At 43.9% G+C, this 20364-nt stretch overlaps 1 protein-coding gene across 2 annotated transcripts in view; it reads left to right on the top strand.

Moving 5' to 3' along the window:
• Positions 1–20364, top strand: part of ATF6 (activating transcription factor 6) — a 129216-nt gene that overhangs the window by 63384 nt on the left and 45468 nt on the right. The window lies entirely within an intron of this gene.

Genomic DNA, 20364 nt, shown 5'->3' with positions numbered 1-20364 from the left:
TTATACAGATTGAGAGCTAAAACACAGCCCTGTTTCACCCCCATTGTAGTAGTGATAGACCAGGACATAAGACCAGCACTGTTACATCTCACCTGGAGCCTAGTATTTTCATATAGGCTGCGAGCCATCAGAAGTTAGTTGTCCCAGGTTAAATTTTTACAGCCAGTGTGATATAGCGTTAAAAGTGTTGGACTTGAATTATGTTTGAATTCCCAGTCAGTCACAAAACTTATTAGAATTAGACACTCTCAGCCTCTAGATGACTTTACAGGATTGTTGTGAGGATAAATAAAATAATAATAGTATCTCCTCTCGATACATTAAAATACCCCAACATTAAAATCACTCCACTGGCTGCCAATTAGTTTCTGGGCAAAGTACAAAGTGCTGGTCATTACCTTTAAAGCCCTAAATGGTTTGGGTCCAGGTTACCTGTAGGATCGCCTTCTCCCATACAGTCCGCCCCGCACACTCAGGTCCTCAGGGGAGAACTTACTTCAGTCAGCTAAAACTAGGCTGACATCAGTTTCCCAGAGGACCTTTTCTTCTGTTGTCCCTGGATTATGGAACGGCCTGCCGAAGGAGATTCATAATATTAACTCTCTGTGTGATTTTAAGGCAGCTTTGAAGACTAGCCTTTTCCAGCGGGCTTACCCAGATTAATGTAAAATCAAGAATTTTTAAAATGTGTTGATTCCTGTACTAATGTTGTTTCCCACCTTGATCCAAAGGGAGAGGCGGGTAAGAAATAAACTAATTATTATTATTATTATTATTATTATTATTATTATTATTATTATTATTCCCAATCAATGGAATTTTCAATGGAACCATCACAAACATCTGGCTAAAAGTCATCAAATGATGAGGGGGGGGGGGGAGGGAGACGCCTTTGCGAACCAGGCTGTAGTGTGTGAATAGTCTCTTGCTCTACAGTCTAAAAGATGTGAATAAAGCTTAAATGTTAGTTGTGCAATGCTGTGTTGAAGGCTTTTCTCTCTTGTTTGTGCTCTTTAGTTTTAAGAAAACTCTGGTTTGAGTTGAAATACATTCAAGTGGAGATCAGATTAGACTTTTTGTGCCATTAATGCTAAAGACAGACAGCAGTTCTTCTTGAATGGTTTGGCGTTTGTTCCAGAGATCTGTTTTCCAAGGGGCTTAGTATGCCTGTGAGACATACTTTAAAAAGTACAAAACCAGAGATTGATTTCACCAGGAAGTTAAAGGTTTTCTCAAAGACCGTCTATTCTGGCTAATGTACTGGCCATCCTTTCTGAACACACCATGAATTTTCAGCCTACACATATCAAATTCTTTTGTGTGTGTTTTAAAAAATATGCTTTCCTGCAGATTAGGGACACCTGCAATGACAATAAATTTGCAGACTAATTCATCTTTTGTATACAGATTTATGAAAATGAAACAAAGATTTAACAGTTATATGAAAGTGACAGGAAGTAGAGAAACTGCACTGTAACAGTAAGGCTTTACAGGGGAGTCAGGGCTGGATTAAGCTCATCAATTTACCAGTTATTTCAGGAGCTTCTATAACTGCAAGGAATACCTGCATCTAATAATAATTCATATAACAATTCCATTCTTTTTACTGTACTTTATTTCAGTTTGATGAAAGTTGCAGAAATAGCTGAGAGAGGTGTAACTCAGGGAAGTCATGAACTGATGTTTGAATTTCTGTCAGATGAACACACCCCAATCAGTACAGAATGGGTTCTGGAACAGCTCAGAATTTGCTAGAACCCGTTAGTAGGTCTGGCAGGTTTGGGCCAAGTGGACTGCGACGACACCGACCTCACCCAGAAGGCCTTGCCTAGCACATTCTTCTCAAGCCAAGCACCACCTCTTGAAAAGCTTGAGGAAAGGGTAAAAACAGCACAACCTCTCCCCTGTATGTGAGGGAACAAGGTAAAGGGTTTTGGAAGTGTCTGCATTGCAGTGTCTGACCTTAGATTGACTCAGGGGCTCGCTCACCTTCTTCATGGTGTGTTCGAGTGCCCTCTCTCCCTCCCCCTTCACGGTTGAGTGGAGAACTGCCCCGCCCTCCTCTTTTGTCAGCATGACCACTCTTCGACGCACACACACACACCCAACAAAAAACAGGGTGGTCCAATATAGCACAAGGACAGCAATACACGGGATGGAGGACCAGCTTTATTGAACACGGAGGGGGTGTGGAATGGACTTTCCCCACTCCAAAATAAGATGGAAAAGGGAGGGGAAGAGATGAGATGTGCAGAGGACAAGGACGACGTCAGGTGAGTACCATGCTTCAAAAACACATACCAGGCCTGGCGAGAGTGCGATAAATCGCTGGTGTGATGGAGCTCTTAATTCTGTCTCTGGGTAGAATTGCCAGAAGTAAAGTATCTATGGGTAGAAATAAATGGAAAAGTTGTTCCTTTCCCACATTTTTTCAGGCTCCTTAGAGCTTTCTAATAATATCTATTTACAACAAATTGGAACTAGTACAGTCTCTGCAGAAATGATGGAGCTACATAGAGGAAAAGACAAAATGTTTATGAAGATTGTGTTGCTTCTCCAACAATGTAAGATTTTCCTCCCTTTCTCCCCGCCCCAGTCATTTGGCCGGAATACATCACTATCCTTACATGACTTTCTACTTTGACTACATAAATCCACCGTTGTGTGTTTTGACCATTTCCAGCTGCATTTCGTCTGGCTCCCTCGTGCACAGTTTGAATTATTGTTTTCACTACGTCTTAATGGAGTATTGTATGGATGTTAGACATCCTTAGCACCGGGCAATCTGAATTGAAATACTAGGTTTCTCTTGCATAGAGCTAATTTTTTCAGAGCTAATTCCATACAGATGAAGGCATTTTTTCCCCATTAGTAACTGTGCCTTTTGCCAAGCCTGCATTTAAACAACACACAATGTCAAGAGTGTAATAAAAGTCCAGGTGTAGCAGTTGTGAGTGTACTGATGCCAGCAGATCACAGCACCTGCTGCTGACCAAGGTGTAACAGCTCTGTGAATTATTCTTAACTTTTCAGATACATGTAACCTGCACTATAATCAGTTTAGAATATTTTTTGTTGTGCTTAAGTGTTTTCAGTTTTTTAAGAACCTGGGTAAATCCAAGCTGAATGGAGAACTGGACTCTTAATTTGGGAGTCAAGTGCCACCTCTTACTGTGGACCATTATAACTGATTTTTGTACCTGTAAAATGAGGATTAGAGCAGCGCAAGGTTCTTGTGAGTGGAAACACACTGTTTAAAAGAATGTGCTATATAAATAAGTAGATATAGCAGCAGTAGTAGTGATGTGAGGCCCGGCTGTCCAAGAAACACTGAATTGGTGAAGTGTTGTTGTCTTTTCAGATAAAGAGTTCTGTGTGATCTGAAAGCTTTCATATTCTTATATTACCAAAAATCTAACAACATATTGCATCTTAGGTTTCTGTACTCTTGGATGAACTGTTCAGTGCAGGGGTGCTCCACTCGCCACCAAATTCTCCCCACCAGCAGTGATGGGTGTGCAGAAGTGTTACTGGTCAAGATCAACTCCCTGCAACAGCTAGCATTGCTGCCTCCATGCTGAAGAAGTGGTGCTGGCCTGCTTAGTGGGAGGTTGACAGGCTAACATCTTCTGCTCTTCCTGGTGACCCAGAAGCACCTGGCATTGCTGCTTCCAAATGGCAGCACCAAATTAGCACCATCCATTGGGGCATTGGGAGGTGGGAAGAGACTTTAGCCTCCCCCTCCCTCATCGATCTCGAAGCAGCCTCCCCCCTTGCTACAACCATATGCATGATTGCTTGGGTGGAGTGAGGGCAAAGCCTCCCCCATCCAGTGCTCTTGTGTGTGTGCAATACGCACCCACCACTGCCAATCAGCTTAGTTGGTTTACTAAAATGTTGCTCCTTATCTACTGTCCATTCAGCTCAGAATATGGTCTCCTTCCATAGCCCATAATATAACCTGGTGCCCTCCAGTTGTTTTGGATTACAATTCCTATTAGCCCAGCCAGCATGGCCAATGGTCAGGAATGCTGGGAGTTATAGTTGAAAACATCTGGAGGGCACCAGGTTGGGTAAGGCTGCCACAGCAGATTATTTGGGGGTGGGAGAGAAATGCACAAAGGCATGGGTTATGTTATAAGCTGCCATATGCAAGAGGATGCGGGACACTGACAATGAAGTAAAATGAAAAAAGATATGTACTAAAACAGTTTCAAAAAGCTTCCTTTTGACTTAAATGCATGCAGCCCCATAGGAAGCAAAAACATTCCTGCAGGCGCTGTGCTTTGTTTCTGGCACACACAGCTGGAACTTGTAAGGCCAGTTCACTACTGATATGTACGATTGGAGATCTCAGAGTCATACAGCTATGACATCTTGAACAGCTGCCTCTTTTTAAAATGAAAACAGGAAGGACTTCTGTTTTATTTCACCTGTCTTAGAAAGGAAAGAAAGAAGATAGTATATGGAATTACAAAACCAATTTATTGGTGCTTCCACTGTTTTTCCTCCATCAAATCATAAATTTAGCAGAAAAGAGAGAAAATGTACCCTGAGCTCTTTCATGATCTTGACAAAGGGAAGGAAGCCAAGCATTTAGCTATGTCAGTGCCAGCTTATACAGCAAACCAGCCATCATATCACACTCGTGATTGCTGCTGCTATGCCTATCCTGATCTCCTGTTGTTGTGTTTGTTGTTGTCATTATAACTGTTCAAGGGATGGCAGAAAGGTAGGTGTGTGTGTGTGTGTGTAAAAGAGGGGGGAGAGAAGTGTCTGAGTTGCTACAGAGTACATGACTTAATGCACCCCCATAGTGCTTTTCTAATGTTTGATTGGAGTCAGAGATGCAGAGTAAGCAGGAGAGCAAAGAGTAAGGTGCATGAGAAGTTATTTGTTTGTTGTTGTTGTTGTTGTTGTTGTTGTTAGTAGTAGTAGTAGTAGTATCCCGCCTTTTGCCCAGTACTGGGCCTCAAGGCGGTAAATGCCTTTAATTTCCTGGTGATCCTGGCTGTGTTCATCAGATTGATTGGTTGCATGCCTGAATGCAATTTAAGTTATTTAACAACATGCTTCTTTAATACAAAGTGGGTGTTGGGAAAGTTAAAATACAGAAAGAAAAGGCTGTTCTTTGTCCGAGCCCTTTCCATTACTTTTAACTTGCTTTGTCTTAGAGATACCTTCCACATCAGCATCAAGCGACAGGTCTGTGTCTTTAAGATCCTCCACTCTTGATCCTGGAGCTGGAAAAAGTGTGAGATGGGGATGCAAAGTGTGTGTGGTGTGTGTGTGTGTGTGTCTTTGTTCAGTTTTTCCAGTTAGGAAAGCTCTTCTATTTGCTTCACTCGGTAGGCATGCCTCTGTGTAACCTGAAGTCTTTTCCCCATTTCTACTAATTAGTCTGCCAGACCTTCCTCCATTACTATCTTAAGGGTAGAATCCAACAGGGCAGTTATGCGCTCTTCGATCCTTTTCTGTCCTGTCTTCCGCAAGTGGTGGGTCCCACCTATTGCATTGTGCAAGTGGGACCCACCGCTAACCCAGGGGTGCCTCGAAATTAGCAGAAATGCATGTTTCTGGAAGGAGGCAGGTCAGTGGAGCTCCCTTATGCCAGCTGTGCCAATGTGCATTCTTCCCAAAATAAGGTTTTCTTCTCGTTTTGGGTTGCCCCAGAAGTGCTAAATTGCCTTTGTGCAAGTAGTGGGGGCCGCTTGCATAATGCAATCAGAGGGGTGAAAAAGAATCGGCAGGCCTAAGCACCCCACTGGAATACTGAAATAAACGAGGTAGGACGTGACACCACGCCCTCTTCCAGAACCGCCTTTCTTTTTTGCCCTTGAATTTTTTTGTTTGAACACTTGTGTGTCTCTTTTCCTCACTCTCCTCTTTCCCTGCTTCCTCTGTATTGTGCAAACATTTTCTTTTGGGACTTGTCTGTAATTTATGTTGCCTTCTATGAGACTGATCCATCTTTCTCTCCAGACCCCCAGTGCCTGGAATCAAACAAAGTCCTCTCCCTCCTAAATGCCTTTTCCTGGGGCCTTGTGTTCCATGTTGTCTGGTTCCATTTATTGTCCCATTCTTGTGACTCTGCCTTAATCAGTCAAGGATGAAGGGGTTTAAACACAGGGAAAGTGGCGTAGAGCTGATTTGAAAGATAAATTTGAACCTTGCACCTCTGTCCTGCTTGCTAGTTAAAGTATCACCCCTCTACAGTAGAGACTGTAACCTGCTTCATGCCTGTTATGGTAAGCACACTTAACAGGGCTAACGTTAAACACTTTTTGTGGTGTGTGTGTATGCTAAAAATTCAGTGTGAATCAACTTTGTGTCTTGTCTGCACTTGAATGTACAATAAGCATTCACATCATGTTGAGTTTGTCTTGACAGTAAAACATTGTTTACATAAACTGTCATTTAATTTTGGGAAAAACAGACTTGAGGCTAGTGGGATTTTGAATGTGGGCTGTAGCTTTGCCCTGCCAGGCATCTTGCCCAGATTCACTGCCAAGACACATAGAGTGACCCACCCAACTCTGAGCAGAAGACACTGTGGGGATCTGGCTTCATCCTGTTTAGTGGATTTATAATCAGAGTAGGCATTGTTGTGGGGTGCCTCCTTTGTTTTAATCCCACTTTTCTTTCCTATTAGGGTTGATGGGAAGCAAAGGGAATTCTTGGAAGGCAAATACCTTTACTGAGCTTTTCAAAGCCTTCTGCAAATGAGCACAAGGCAATTCCATCTCTTTCCACAATCAAGAGACAGAATGCAGCAAGCATCAATGCTAACAAAAACCCGACTGGAACAAGGAAAGATGATCCCCACTGAATTCTGTTCAAAACCACATTCTTCTCCAGTTTCCTTTAAAAAAAAATACCATTAAAATACCTTAGGGTAAGAAAAACCACACCTTATTACAGTAAGGAATAAGCTGGGCTAGAACCTTTCTCTCTGAAGTGCTTTTTTCTTTTCTTTTTTTAACATACCATTCAAAATTTGCATTTTTGTGCAGTCTGAAGTACTGTACTCCTACCCACCACCTCATTCTGCTGCATGTGTAGAGCAGGCCTTAGGTTATATTCAATGAACAAAAAACCTACGGTTTATAAAACAACGTTAAGGACATACACTTTTCCACCAAGCACCAAAAAGCGGGGAAATTGGGAGTTAAGGCTCACCAGCCTTAACGCCACATCCTCCTTAAGGAGGCAGAAAGTACCAGTGAAATTCTCATTCTGCCAAAGCAGATAAACCATGAGGACAAGATGGAGAATAGGATATGCAGAGGTGACTGTGGGGTTGTGGAAAACTGATGACGAACAGAGCCACCTACTTCTTTTTTTGTTTAGAGCAGCCCTTCCCCAACCTGGTGCCCTCCAAAGGTGTTGGACTACGACGATCCATCATTGCAAGTCAGTATGTCCCATGGTCAGGAATGCTGGGACAGCAGGATGGGAATGTAGGGCGGCGGCTCCAGGCAAGCCCCCACCCTACCCCACCCCACTTACCTGCTCTGTCGTCGTTGGGCCCGGGCTTGAACTGAGTGGCCTGGTGCACCCGGAAGAAAGGCCACACCTGCAGCCTTGCTTCTGGGTGGACCCAGGGGCTCTATTCAAGCCTGGGCCAGGCGATGACGGAGCAGGTAAGAACACCCCCCCACCTGGACCTGCTGCCACCGCTGCACAAAGTACGGCAGCTCCAGGCAACCCTCCTCCTGCCTGGCCCCTTACCTGGAGCAGCTACTGCACAAACTGTTGCGGTGGCCGCTCCAGGCAAGCCCCCACGCACCCCACCACTTACCTTCTCAGTCATGGCCTGGCCCGTGCTTGAATCGAGCCCCCGAGTCCATCCAGAAGCAAGGCTGCAGGTGCGGACTTGCTTCCGGGTGGACCAGAGCGCTCGATTCAAGCCCGGGCCCAGCGACGATGGAACAGGTAAGTGGGGTGGGCTGGGCTGGGGGCTTGCCTGGAGCCGGCACCGCAGTTCGCACAGCAGCGGCAGCGGGTCCAGGTAAGGGCCCAGGCGGGAGGGGGGGTTCTTACCTGCTCCGTCGTCACCGGGCCTAGGCTTGAATTGAGCTTCCGGATGGACCAGGGCGCTCTGTTCAATCCTGGGCCCAGTGATGATGGAACACGTAAGTGGGTTGGGGCTTACCTGGCAGCAGGGCCAGGCAGGAGGGGTTTTTTTCTTACCTGCTCCGTCGTCACAGACCATCACCTTTGGAGGGCACCAGATTGGGGAAGGGCTGCTCTAAACAAAAAAAGAAGTAGGTGGCTCTAAGTTGTTCGTCATCAGTTTTCCACAACCCCACAGTCACCTCTGCATATCCTATTCTCCATCCTGTCCTCATGGTTTATCTGCTTTGGCAGAATGAGAATTTCACTGGTACTTTCTGCCTCCTTAGGGAGGATGTGGCGTTAAGGCTGGTGAGCCTTAACTCCCAATTTCCCCGCTTTTTGGTGCTTGGTGGAAAAGTGTACGTCCTTAACGTTGTTTTATAAACTGTATATTTTTTGTTCATTGAATTTTATAGATTTTTGGAAAGGATGATGAGAGCCCTGCCCTCTTTTAAATGCGGTCACTGTAGTATAGATCCTGCAGCTTTAACTGTTATGATGAAGAGGGAACTTCACCAGGTTCTCCATATATACAAATGACACCTGCTGAAATTCCCTTTTCTATGCAACTGTTAAAGATAGAGGAGCGCTGTCCTCCTTTCCATATGGCTAGGGTGACCATATAAAAGGAGGACAGGGCTCCTGTATCTTTAACAGTTGTATAGAAAAAGGAATTTCAGCAAGCCTTTGCGTCACTTCTGGTTATGCCGGGGACACCATTTCCCGCCGGGCCTGCAACAAGGAAGGAGGTAAGTGCGGGTGTGGGTGTGGGGGTTCCCTGGCCCCCACCTACACTGCCGTAGTTCCTATGGCGGCGGCGGCATGGCCTAGGGAATTCCCCCCAAGCGCGGCCCGGTCCCGCATGCCCCGGCTTACCGCCGCCGCCATAGGAACTACGGCGGCATAGGCGGGGGCCAGGGAACCCCCACACCCGCACTTCCTTCCTTCCTCGTTGCAGGCCCGGCGGGAAATGGCGTCCCCGGCATAACCGGAAGTGACGCAAAGGCCTATTGCGTCACTTCCAGTTACGCCGGGGGACTCCATTTCTCGCCGGGCCTGCAAAGTAAGAGGTAAGTCCCTCCTCTCCCCCCCACCGCTCGATCGCCCCACCACCACCAACCTGGCCTGGCCTGCCGCCGTGAAAGCGGCGGGGCCCAGGGAATTCCCCACACACACTCCAGGCCTGGCCTGCCGCCGCTTCCGCGGCGGGGGCCAGGGAATTCCCCCCCCACTAGGGTGACCATATTTTGGAAAACAAAAAGGAGGACAACATGGTTGGCCCCCAAGGGGGCGTGTCCAGCACCAAGGGGGCGTGCCCACCCAAACATAGCCTTGGTCACATGTCTGATTTTACAGCACACATTTAAGACAAATCTGTTCTACATAGCATCTTAATGTTAAAATCACTGAAATAAAGAACAAGTGAGAGATTCAATGTATCTGAAATTAACCACTCACTTCTACTTTTGTAGGTTTTGCTGTACTTTGAAGCTTTTGCTATGCTTTGTGTGATACAGTCTCCACTTCCCTCAAATATCTTTTCTGACTGTATCTTCACTCATTGCAAGCTGCTGTTGTTGTTAACAGGGTTTGCTACTTGCCGGCCAGATGGCTGGCTTTTTTTAATTTCAGTTTTTTTAAAAAGCTTGTGTATAATTGTCACAAGTTTCTCTACTCTAACATTAGAGTGGGTGTTGTGGCAGTTTACCTAAGACTGGAGATCCCCTTAATGCCAAGGGCTGAAACTGCTCAATATGCAAAACCCCAAAGAAGAGGTTTGACAACCTGAGTTTGAAGGATATGGCTCCAGCAGTTTTAAAACACAATAAATTTAAAACTTTGAACTTTTAAAAAAATCCTAAAAAAGCAATGGATGAACAGATCTGATTCAAATCTGGCATGGCTAAATCTCTCCTTAAGAGCTATCATGGTGCCAACTTTCAGCCCTTTTAAAAATGTCGTTTTAAAAAAATAATTTTAAAACCTCAAACTTTTTAAAAAAATCCTAAAAATCAATGGATGAACAGATCTGTTGCAAATTTGGTACGGCTAAAGCTCTACCTAAAAGCTATCATTGTGCCAACTTTCAGCCCTTTATCTTTAAAAATGACAGTTTAAAAAATAATTTAAAAAACTCAATTTTAAAAAATTCCTAAAAAATCAATGGATGAACAGATCTGTTTCAAATTTGGTGTGGCCAAAGCTCTACCTAAATCCTATCATGGTGCAAAGTTTTATCTCTTTATCGTTTAAAATGTCAATTTTAAAAATATTAATTTTAAAACCCCAATTTAAAAAAAAATTCTAAAAAATCAATAGATGAACAGATCTGTTTCAAATTAGGTATGACTAAAGCCCTTCCTAAGAGCTACCATCTTGCCAAGTTTCATGTCTTTATCTTAAAAAATAACAGAGTTATGAGCATTTTTGTTAATTCCCATTAGAGCTGCTCTTTGGAAAAATCCGGATTTCCCCTCTCCCTCCCGGATTTGTCATCAAAAACCCGGGCAAATCCGGTCATATGGTCACCCTACCCTCCACCATCCTGGCCTGGCCTGCCGCTGCGAAAGCAGCGGGGGCCAGGGAATTCCCCCCTCCACCATCTTGGCCTGGCCTGCCGCCGTGAAAGCGGCAGGGGCCAGGGAATCCCCCTTCCACCCTCCAGCAGCGGCGGGGGCCAAGGAAGCCCCCCCTCACCCAGCATCACTTACCTTCCTCTCCGCCGGCCGTCCCAGGATTAAATTTAGTCCCTGGCTTCAACGGAAGCTAGGCCAAGGCCTAACTTCCATTGAAGCCAGGGACTAAATTTAATCCTGGGACGGCCGGAGGAGAGGAAGGTAAGTCTCCGCTCCCCCACCCCCGTCCAAGCCTTCCCTTCCCCCCCGCCAAAGTCGATGGGAGGCCCAGGTTTCAACTGAGCGCCCTTGCTCCACCCGAAGCAAGGCCTCAATTGCGGCCTTGCTTTTGGGTGGAGCCGGGCGCTCAATTGAAACCCGGGCCTGCCGCCGACAGACAAGGTGAAACCAGGGAGGGCAACTTCCCCCCCAGTTTCCCCCCCGCTACACCTGGGCCGGCTGCTGCACGAACTGCAGCGGCGGCTCCAGGGAAGCCCCCTCACCCCACTTACCTGACCCGTCGGGGATGAGCGCCGGCCGCGCTCTCCCTGCTTCTCCCCCCTCCCTCCGGGGAATCTGATGCTGACGTGCATGCGTTAGCTTATCAGATTCCCCATAGGGAAACATGGGGATTTTAAAAAATTAATTTAAAATTGATGGAATGGTCTTTTGAAAAAAGAAATGCCATTCCATTAATGGGGGGAGTATAGGGCAATGCAATCCAACTAATGGATTGCATGGGGAGGCTTCCCCTTTTGCGCTATAAGTGCGCAAAAAAAAAAAGTCGCCAACCCGGAAGTAAAGTCTGATCAGATTGAGACAGACATACTTCCCCCCCCTTTTCAGCTTTAAACTCCCATCCAGCCCTCAATATTTCAGCAATCTCCCTGAAACGCGCAGGGAATGTAAAGCCAGCATTTCTTTCTGGCAGTACTGCATTTCAGAAAGATTGCTGGAATATTTTTCATTTTAGGGTGCTAGGTTGACCCTCCCCCCCAGTAACTCTATTTAGCATGGCGGTCCTTAACTACACTGCACACGACTGTGCGCAGTGTAATTTATGCATTGTACAAAATCAGGTATTACACATCTGTACTGGATCACTTAAGATTGAGCTGTGAGAAGTGGCAGATTTTGTAGTCTTCTCTAACATATGAAACTCCTTGCATGTAATGGGGAGGACCAAGCAGCCTTCTTTGCTAGTTTACTACATGAAGGGAGCCCTTCCTGGGAAAGAGCATTCGCTTTAACCGCCTTATGGATAACATGTAGTTCAGCATGAACGTTTGTGGAACTGAAGGTTCAGTATGATTCTTCTGAGGTGGTCTACAGATAATCGTTTTTCAGGGACTTAAAGGCAACGTGCAACCAATGGTTATTGTGAGCAAAGATCCCTTTATAACAGGGGTGGGCAACACGTGGTGCTTGAGCTGAATGTGACTCCACTGCCCCCCCAATTGTAAAAAAACTAACAATGTCCTTTTAAAATTCTAAACTTCTGTGCATGTGACTTGAATCCAACAATGTCCTCCTCCCAGCAGAATGGAAACCGCTGACAGAAAGGATTTGCCCTCCCCCCTGCAGCCTTTGTGGGCCCCCCCAACCTATTTGGGAGGGCCCTCCAACCCTATTGTTTTAGGTATATGAGGATATCCGGGGGGAGGAGAAGATGGGGATAGCCCCTCGGGAAATGTTAGATTTTAACAAGCATTCCTCAGGGTTCACTAATCTCGATAAGATTATGAGGAAACTATCTCTTTCCTCATTATCTTTTGCCATCTTCTGGGAAATACTTTCCACATCATGAAAGAGAGAGAGAGAATTTTTATCTGGAAATGAAGACTTGTAATTTGGCAGTATCTGTTTACCCTTAGGGTAGTATTGTTGGACATTTCCTTGCATACTGTTCCATGTAGATAGGATTTGACAGAGGCTTCAAGACTTTAGCTGTATTTTCAGCATCTTGAAGAGGAAGGAATAAAATCTCCATGTGAGTAAGGATTGGTGAAACATTAATTTGGTTCATATTTCAGTGCAAACTTACCAAATTAACACTTCTCAAACCTAAACAAAAAATGGAACACAGGCACTGATGGCAGTATCCAAGTCAACATGAGCGCTAGCACAATTTTTGTGGCAATGCCAATTGTGTTAGCTGGCATAACGGGTTTTCTAGGGAATTCCATCATGTCAGCTAATTCTATAGGAGTTGCACTGGAGGTGCTATACCCTATGCTAATTTATGTTAGTGCTTGTGTCACCTTGGTCTTGAACCTCAGGATACCTAGCAATCCTAATTCTAGTCCAAAACCAGAGTAGTCACTCTGAAGAAATGCAAATGCTCCAAACTATGGTGGTTAGCCATTTCATATAAAGTTCTATCTGGGACAGTCAGAAAGGAGTAATTGAAACATTACACCATTTTATTAACTGTGTTGGAGAATTTCTGGTAGAGTGCTTAGAAGCCCATCTTGCTGTTTCTTCATTCTTGTAGAAGCAAAGGCTATAAAAACAGATTAGGTAGATTAGCCACGGTATTGGAACATATAGAAAGTTGTCTCTGAAAAATAAATTAAGCAAATTGATTACAGTTTTGTTCTGTTTTGGAGAAACGTGAAGCTTTTTATAGAAACTATTTGTATCTGCTATTTTAAAGTCTTTGAGAAGTACACTACCACATTTACAACTTCTTAAATAACTTTTTTTTGTCATGGAATGGTAATACTATTTACTCTGTTGGATTGTATTATCATAAAGATGCGGTTTACAAATGAAGACCCACTTGAATGTCACTACTGGGCTTGGTAACAAGTTGTCCCATACTCATAACTCTTGTGCCTTTTACTTTTTGCTCTTCTCTTCTTCTTTCTTAAATCACCTTGATTCTTTGACTGGGAGCAGATGCTTGACTACTCAGAAGACTGAATTGAGTGCCTGCTGTCATATTCTCTAGATATAAGATCTGTTTAAGACTTAGCCATTGGCGGGACGCTTCTCTGGAATAAGCTGTTCCCAAGAGATGGAATTCTTGGCAAACATCTTGTGTGTGACCCTGGGACTGCTGGATCCAGGGGGTAGCTGGAATTCTATATTCTGCTAATTGCTACAGCAAATATGAATGAATTTTGGATGGTATAGAACAGTAATGCAAATGCATCCATTTTTATTCTACTGTTTTTTGCTATTGTATTAAATTTACATTGGCAACTGAGTGCCAGCAGCAAACATTAAGAGTTAAAATTATGTTCCTTAGGTTTCTAAAGGCCAGTGTTCCCCTTTGGAGACTACTTTGCTCTACCACCACACGTGGTTCAAGAAAAGATCTGCAGTAGTGTGGAGAAAAATCCCCTAACTGTGCTAAGCAAAAAAAAAAAAAAAGGAGTAATAGGATTAACTGGCAGGAAGCCTAGGACAGATGGTCAAAATGGTGTCTACTGCACAACATCTGTGGATCTTTGTGCTGTCACAAATAGAACCAGCTCCTTCCTTGTAATAATTTCCCCCTCATATGGCTGCCATCACACACATACATCAATAGTCAAATTATACAGCCACTTCCTGAACAAACTCATAAATGGCTTCACGTTCCCTGCAGTTGTTCTTAAGAACTGACAAGCCTAAAGCCCAATAGATACATGATGGCTTTATCTTGCCCTACGTTAAGGTGCCTGCAGTGCCTATTTTAAGGTGTCTCTCTGCACTGAAACATCAGACAGGAATTTTGTTCAACCCGCTTGTTGGCTTTTTCTCTTTGAGCAGCACAAACAATTCTTGCCAGAAATGCGAGTCAAATGACAGTCGCACAGCTTCTTTGCTGTGTTCTGATCTGTAGTAGCTTCAGAGAATTGGTTTGTCCCTTTCACCTGCAACTACATTATAATAATGTGATCTAGTTACATATTTAACTGACCAACATCAAAAAAGCCTTCCTTTCTCTGAAAGCAGCTGGAATCAATTAATCTGAAAACTTAAAAGAGCATGAAGTGTGTGACGATGCAAGCAAGCTTCACCCTCTGGCTGACCACAAATGGCATTTCCAGTGCCATGGAGCCTTTTGTTTCTGGCATCTTCATATAAATGTATTTTTCCAAGAGTACTTTCCCATATATGTATGTATGTGTGTGTATATATATGTGTATGTGTGTGCATGCTGCATTTTGAATGTTTTCCTAATGGTGTGAGGACAGCAACAATAGAAAGCCAATGGGTAATAGAGAGAGTGATTTGCCACTACTCAAGCATCTAGAAGCTGTGCCTGGTATTACTTGGGGGCAAGTTGAAACAAAAAAGTCCACAGTCCAGAAGAAAATTAAGATTTAAGGAAAGAAGGCAGAAAGCAAAGCTGCAGAACGGCAAAAGTTTAAAGTCCTCATGAGTCACTGTAGTTGTGTGAGCTGTTGGGGAAAGTTTGTGAGTCTGGGAGGGCATTTCTCTAGCGAGGTGAAAATGTCTAGGATCAGTGGTTCTTGCTTCTGAATTCTTTATCTTCAGCTGCCAATAAATGGCAGTGGCTTCATCAAGCAGGCAGTGGCTTCATCAAGCAGTGCACAAGAAAGCAGAAGAGGATTCCCTCACCGTATTGAGCATTCCATCCTGCATCTCTGTACTGCGAAGAGAAGGTTTTTGTAATTTCGATGAGGTTTTCATAGTGGGATTCTTAAATTATTATTGCCACAGAGGGTTGCCAGATCTCACCATTTGACCTGATGTGTCAGGGTCTTAGCCTCTTCTTAGTCTCCAGGGGAAGGTGTAAAAACTCAGAGTGAGGAGCCAGAAGCAAATGAGGGTGGACTGCCTTTTGCTTGCTTGAAGAGAGCTTTTGCTTTGTTCCCATGACCATCAGGTGTCACTCTTGAGGCGCAAGGTATAGCCATAATCTGGCCATCAGAATTCATCCCCCGTACCCTTCTAGGCATCAGTAGGCTCTGCCCATTTCTATCAGGCTATACCATCTGACCTTCGCAATCCACTAACTCCTTGTTGCAGAAAGAAATGAGAAAACTGTGACCTGGCAGAACCTTCAGCCAGCATTTAATTTATCAAAATGAAAGCTGGTGGAGCTTCATCTAACTTAAAAAACCTTCAAAGGCCTAATGGCAAGTCAGTCTTAGCGTTCCCAGCCAGCTCCCATGAAACCCCCACTAGTGAATGCAAACTTCCCTATGAGTCAAGTGCCCTTTTCAGTTTACTTGTCCTCCTTCTTCCCCCTGAAGCCATGGGGAACCCATTGTACATCTGCCCATCTCACCACCTTTCCGGGAAACGTAAACACCCCCACCCATGCCCTTTTCACACTGACCCCTCTAAATGAGCACCGTGCAAACAGGGTTTTGTCAACTGGGAAGCGAGGTAGAGGTAATGCTACGCTTCCTGTCTCCTTCCTAGCTCTGAGTGGCTTCACATTGCTTGTTTGCTCATCTTGATTCTTGAACGTTAAAATGCAACAAAACCTAGATTAGTTGTTGCCTATTTTAGTAACTTTTTCTGACCTTCTGCCACCGTGGGCCCTCCAGATGTGTTGGAGTATTATTATTATTATTATTATTATTATTATTATTATTATTATTATTAATTTATTTATATAGCACCATCAATGTACATGGTGCTGTACAGAGTAAAACAGTAAACAGCAAGACCCTGCCGTATAGGCTTACATTCTAATAAAACCATAATAAAACAATAAGGAGGGGAAGAGAAAGCAAACAGGCACAGGGTAGGGTAAAACAGGCACTGGGTAGGGTAAAACTAACAGTATAAAGTCAGAACAAAATCAAGTTTTTAAAGCTTTAGGAAAAAGAAAAGTTTTTAGCTGAGCTTTAAAAGCTGCGGTTGAACTTGTAGCTACGAGTACAACTCGTAGCATCCTCGAGCCAACATGTCTGGAGGGCACAGAGTTGGAGAAGGCTGACTTAGCGTGGGAGATGGACAGAGAAGAGTCTGGGAAAGGAGCAGTTAAACTCTTTCCCCCCCCCAGTCCCTTCATGCACCTGGGCTATTGCTCCACCTCCTGATGCCAGAGCAGAATGGTGAGGGGAAGAGCCTTACTCTGGTTTGTTAAATGCATGGTAAATAAGAGTATCTTAGGGATCGATTCCAAAACCCATATAATGTAAACAGCTCAAAGGCCACACAACCCAAAATGTGCAAGTTTTTGATATGTCTGGTAAAACGTTAGAAAAAGCAATTTGCTGTGTGCGTCAGGGGAGGGGGGCGGATAGTCGAGAAAAAACTCTGACTCGATGTTGTAGTCACTACTTGCATAGTCAGTGTTGTAAGATGATACAAAGAAGGGTTTGCAGATTTCAAATTGGGCAGAGCCTTATAAAGGTATTGCACCATATATGAATTTAGGGTGTTTTTTTTCTTATGGCCAACGTGACATTCTTTATTTCTTATATACCTTAGAGATCAAATAGAAGGAAAGGAGAGAATTAGTTTGCTTTCATTTACTGTGGGAATTTCCATATACTTTCCCAAACTCCCTTTTCACTATTGAACACATTATGGAGTGATCTAGTATGTGCGTAAATGCGAACTTGTCTTGCCCAAGCTTCCTTAATAAACCCTAAAAACCAACTGGGAAGGCTTCACAGAAAGGTGAGAGCCTGTCAGAGTGCAAGCAAGCAGCTCTGTGCTCCCCCTTTATGTACGTCAGAGGCCAAAAGGCCTAGGTGAGGAGCCAAGCAGCCGAGGAGACCTGGGTGAGGGATGTTTGTGCCCAATACCAAATGCTCAAAGGAATGCAAAAAGGAATTGCAATATGCTGCTGCAAAACATCTTAAAGTAACAAGTCAGGTTAAGACTAATTTTATTTGCCAAGGAATTTTAAATGGTAATGTTGTTTTTGCATATAGTATGGTAAAACTCCTAGAGGCTTCCAGCAAACAGTTTAGCTGGTAAATTCTGGTGGGTGCACCATTCTCCCACTGTCTCTTCCCTGATGCATTCTGTTAATCTTGACCATCTCTATCTCTCCCCCCATCCTCTTACCTGTCTCTCTGTTTCATGCACAGACTCAAGGCCATCTGTGTATTTTGTACCCAGGGCCAGCAGTAGATTTAGAGTGACCTCGGACATGGTGCTGCCAATGGCCCCCTTGCCTCTCCCTCCACCCGCTGGCCATCTCCTTCTCACCTGTAGGCTGCAGCTATCTCCTCCATCTATCTGTCTGTCCATTACCACCACTTCTGAAAGGCTCCACTGCCAGGATTTCATCTGCTTGGTTGCCAGCCTCCTTTACCACCACTAGTTTGATTGCCTTCTCATTGCTTTCTGTGTGGGTGAAGGGGTCAGTAGCTGTTGTTTCAGCCTGCCATAGGGGTTGGCATAGTCAGGGATGGGCCTTCCTGAGCCCATGGGCCCTTGACAGCTGCCCCGCCATGCCAACTCCTGCCACCAGACCTGCTCGTACCACCATTCTCTTCACCCCCTGCCATGACGCCTTCTCTCTTCCTCTCCACAGTGTATCCCCCCTTTCACTAGTAGAGGTGGTCCTATTCCCCTTCCTTCTCTTGCGCTGCTGACACATGTACCATTTATGGCAAGGCTTCATTGTCACAACTACAATACAATATCAGATTGTGCACTTACCACTTCTACAAACCCATCCCTGCTGTGTAGCCCTGAAAAGGTTGCACCGTGTGTTCTGTGGTTTGAGGAGAGAGATTACGGATGTATAAATGTTATACTTACCATGGCATTCACCAAAGCTCAGGCTACCACTTCAAAGTGACCCTCTCCACCAAGCAACATGAAACAAATTACGCTGTCTTTCTGCAACTGAGTGCAGGTTGATATTTATTTAACACATCGGATATTTTACAAGGCGTATTTAATAAGTTATATTTTAGTTGAAAAGATTTGGAAGAAACTATTTTATATGTAATCCTGCTGCACACATCATTTTGGGATCAGAAAAGTGAAATAGTACTTGATTAAATCCCTGAAATGTGTTCAGTTACTGCCAAAACACAGAAGGGGGAGGGGAACCCAAGACATTCATTCATTGGCGCTTTTAGCACTTGAGATATAAATATCTAAAATGTGTTATTAGTAATATTAGTACATGTAATAAAATTTGAAATATGAAACCTAAAAACCCACCATCTGCTGCTTTCATGTGAAGTGTCAGCTAAAGACAGAATAAATCACAACACTTTAGACCCCAGAACAGATGACTTCATAGCATTGAGCCAAAGTTTACACATTGGTGGAATGACAATCTAAGGAAAAGTTTTAGACCTGAGCACCTGGCAGGATGGCTGGAAAACTATCAGCTTGGAAAGATAAGATTGCCAAAGGAGACCCTGGCTCCAGCAGATTATTATTATTATTATTTTTCATGACTATCTCGCTGCACATTCTAGAATTCAGTCCAAGGCAATGTGCTGCTTTAATCAGCTGAAATGCAGAAAGATTTTCTTGGCTGTCCAGGAGCACAACCAAAGGCTGAACACACTAGTGTCGAAGCTACAGCTAAACTCAGGATAGCAAATGGCCGCCCTGCTTGTGTCCAGTCACCATTAAAAAGGTCCAGAAGAACGCTCTGCAGCAGTGGTTGAAAGAAGCCCTGCAGCAGTAATTATCTATTTTCAAGATTTATACCCTACCTTATCTCCAAATCTTCTTGAAACTGAACAGTCCTTGAGTTATAAAGTGGCTTTATCTGTTGACCCCTTGTGTCTGGGTGGCACTTTCTTCTGCTTTTTTTGCTCTGTGCGGCTGCACATTGATTTTGTTCTGGCCTCCAAGGAAGCCAAATAGCCTTTTTTATTTTAAACTTTTATATCCTGCCTTTCCTCCAGAGAGCTCAAGGCGGCTGACTATAAAAATAAAACCACGAGTTTCCAATTTAGAAAATCCCTTATAATGCAACATTAAAACAGCTTCAAGGAATAAGGAATACAGCAACAATAATTCCAGAGATTATTAAAAGCTTTTATTTATTTATTTATTATTTATTTATTTATTTAGAATATTTATATACCGCTCCTCATTGAAAAAATTTCGGAGCGGTGTACAAGGTAAAATGAAAATAAAAACAGAATAAAACAGTTAAAACAAAATTTAAAAAGAAGCAAAACAAAACAAGGTTTTTAGGTTTCAAGCCCCCAGAACAACAGGGAAGATTGACTGTAACAGGAAGTTTGGCTCCTATCTGTATTCAGAAGTGAACAGCATCCAGAATCAGGCCCACAGCTAGACATTTTGTAGTGGTGAGAATCCTATGGGTAGACGGGTAGAAGAACTTGTGGAAGTTCATGTCTAGATTGTCATCTTTTTGTAGCAGGACTTGTGTTTTCATAACACAAGTGGCAATTTGACACTTAGGATCAGACTTGCTTAAAACACCCACACCCACCCACCCCTCTACCCATTGCCTGGCTGATTTTAATTCGAAGCAGGTCTCTACTGCACTACTAAGCCAGTTTAATTACTCTTAATCATTACATTGGGCTTCAATATTCTTATGAAAACAGCCAAGCTAGGCTATTGCTGCTTGTCTGAATTCATATTTTTTGAGCAGAATTCACATGCTGCGTTGTCCCATGATTTATTACCGGTCAGTCCTTGGAAATGTGTCTTGCTATCTTTTCACTGTTTGGAGAAATGGCACTGTTTCTGAAGTTCC

The sequence above is a fragment of the Elgaria multicarinata genome, chromosome 1 (genome assembly GCF_023053635.1).
Source record: "Elgaria multicarinata webbii isolate HBS135686 ecotype San Diego chromosome 1, rElgMul1.1.pri, whole genome shotgun sequence".
NCBI lineage: Eukaryota > Metazoa > Chordata > Lepidosauria > Squamata > Anguidae > Elgaria > Elgaria multicarinata.
Note: the sequence above shows the minus strand (reverse complement) of the source record. Positions and strands in the feature narration are given on the sequence as shown.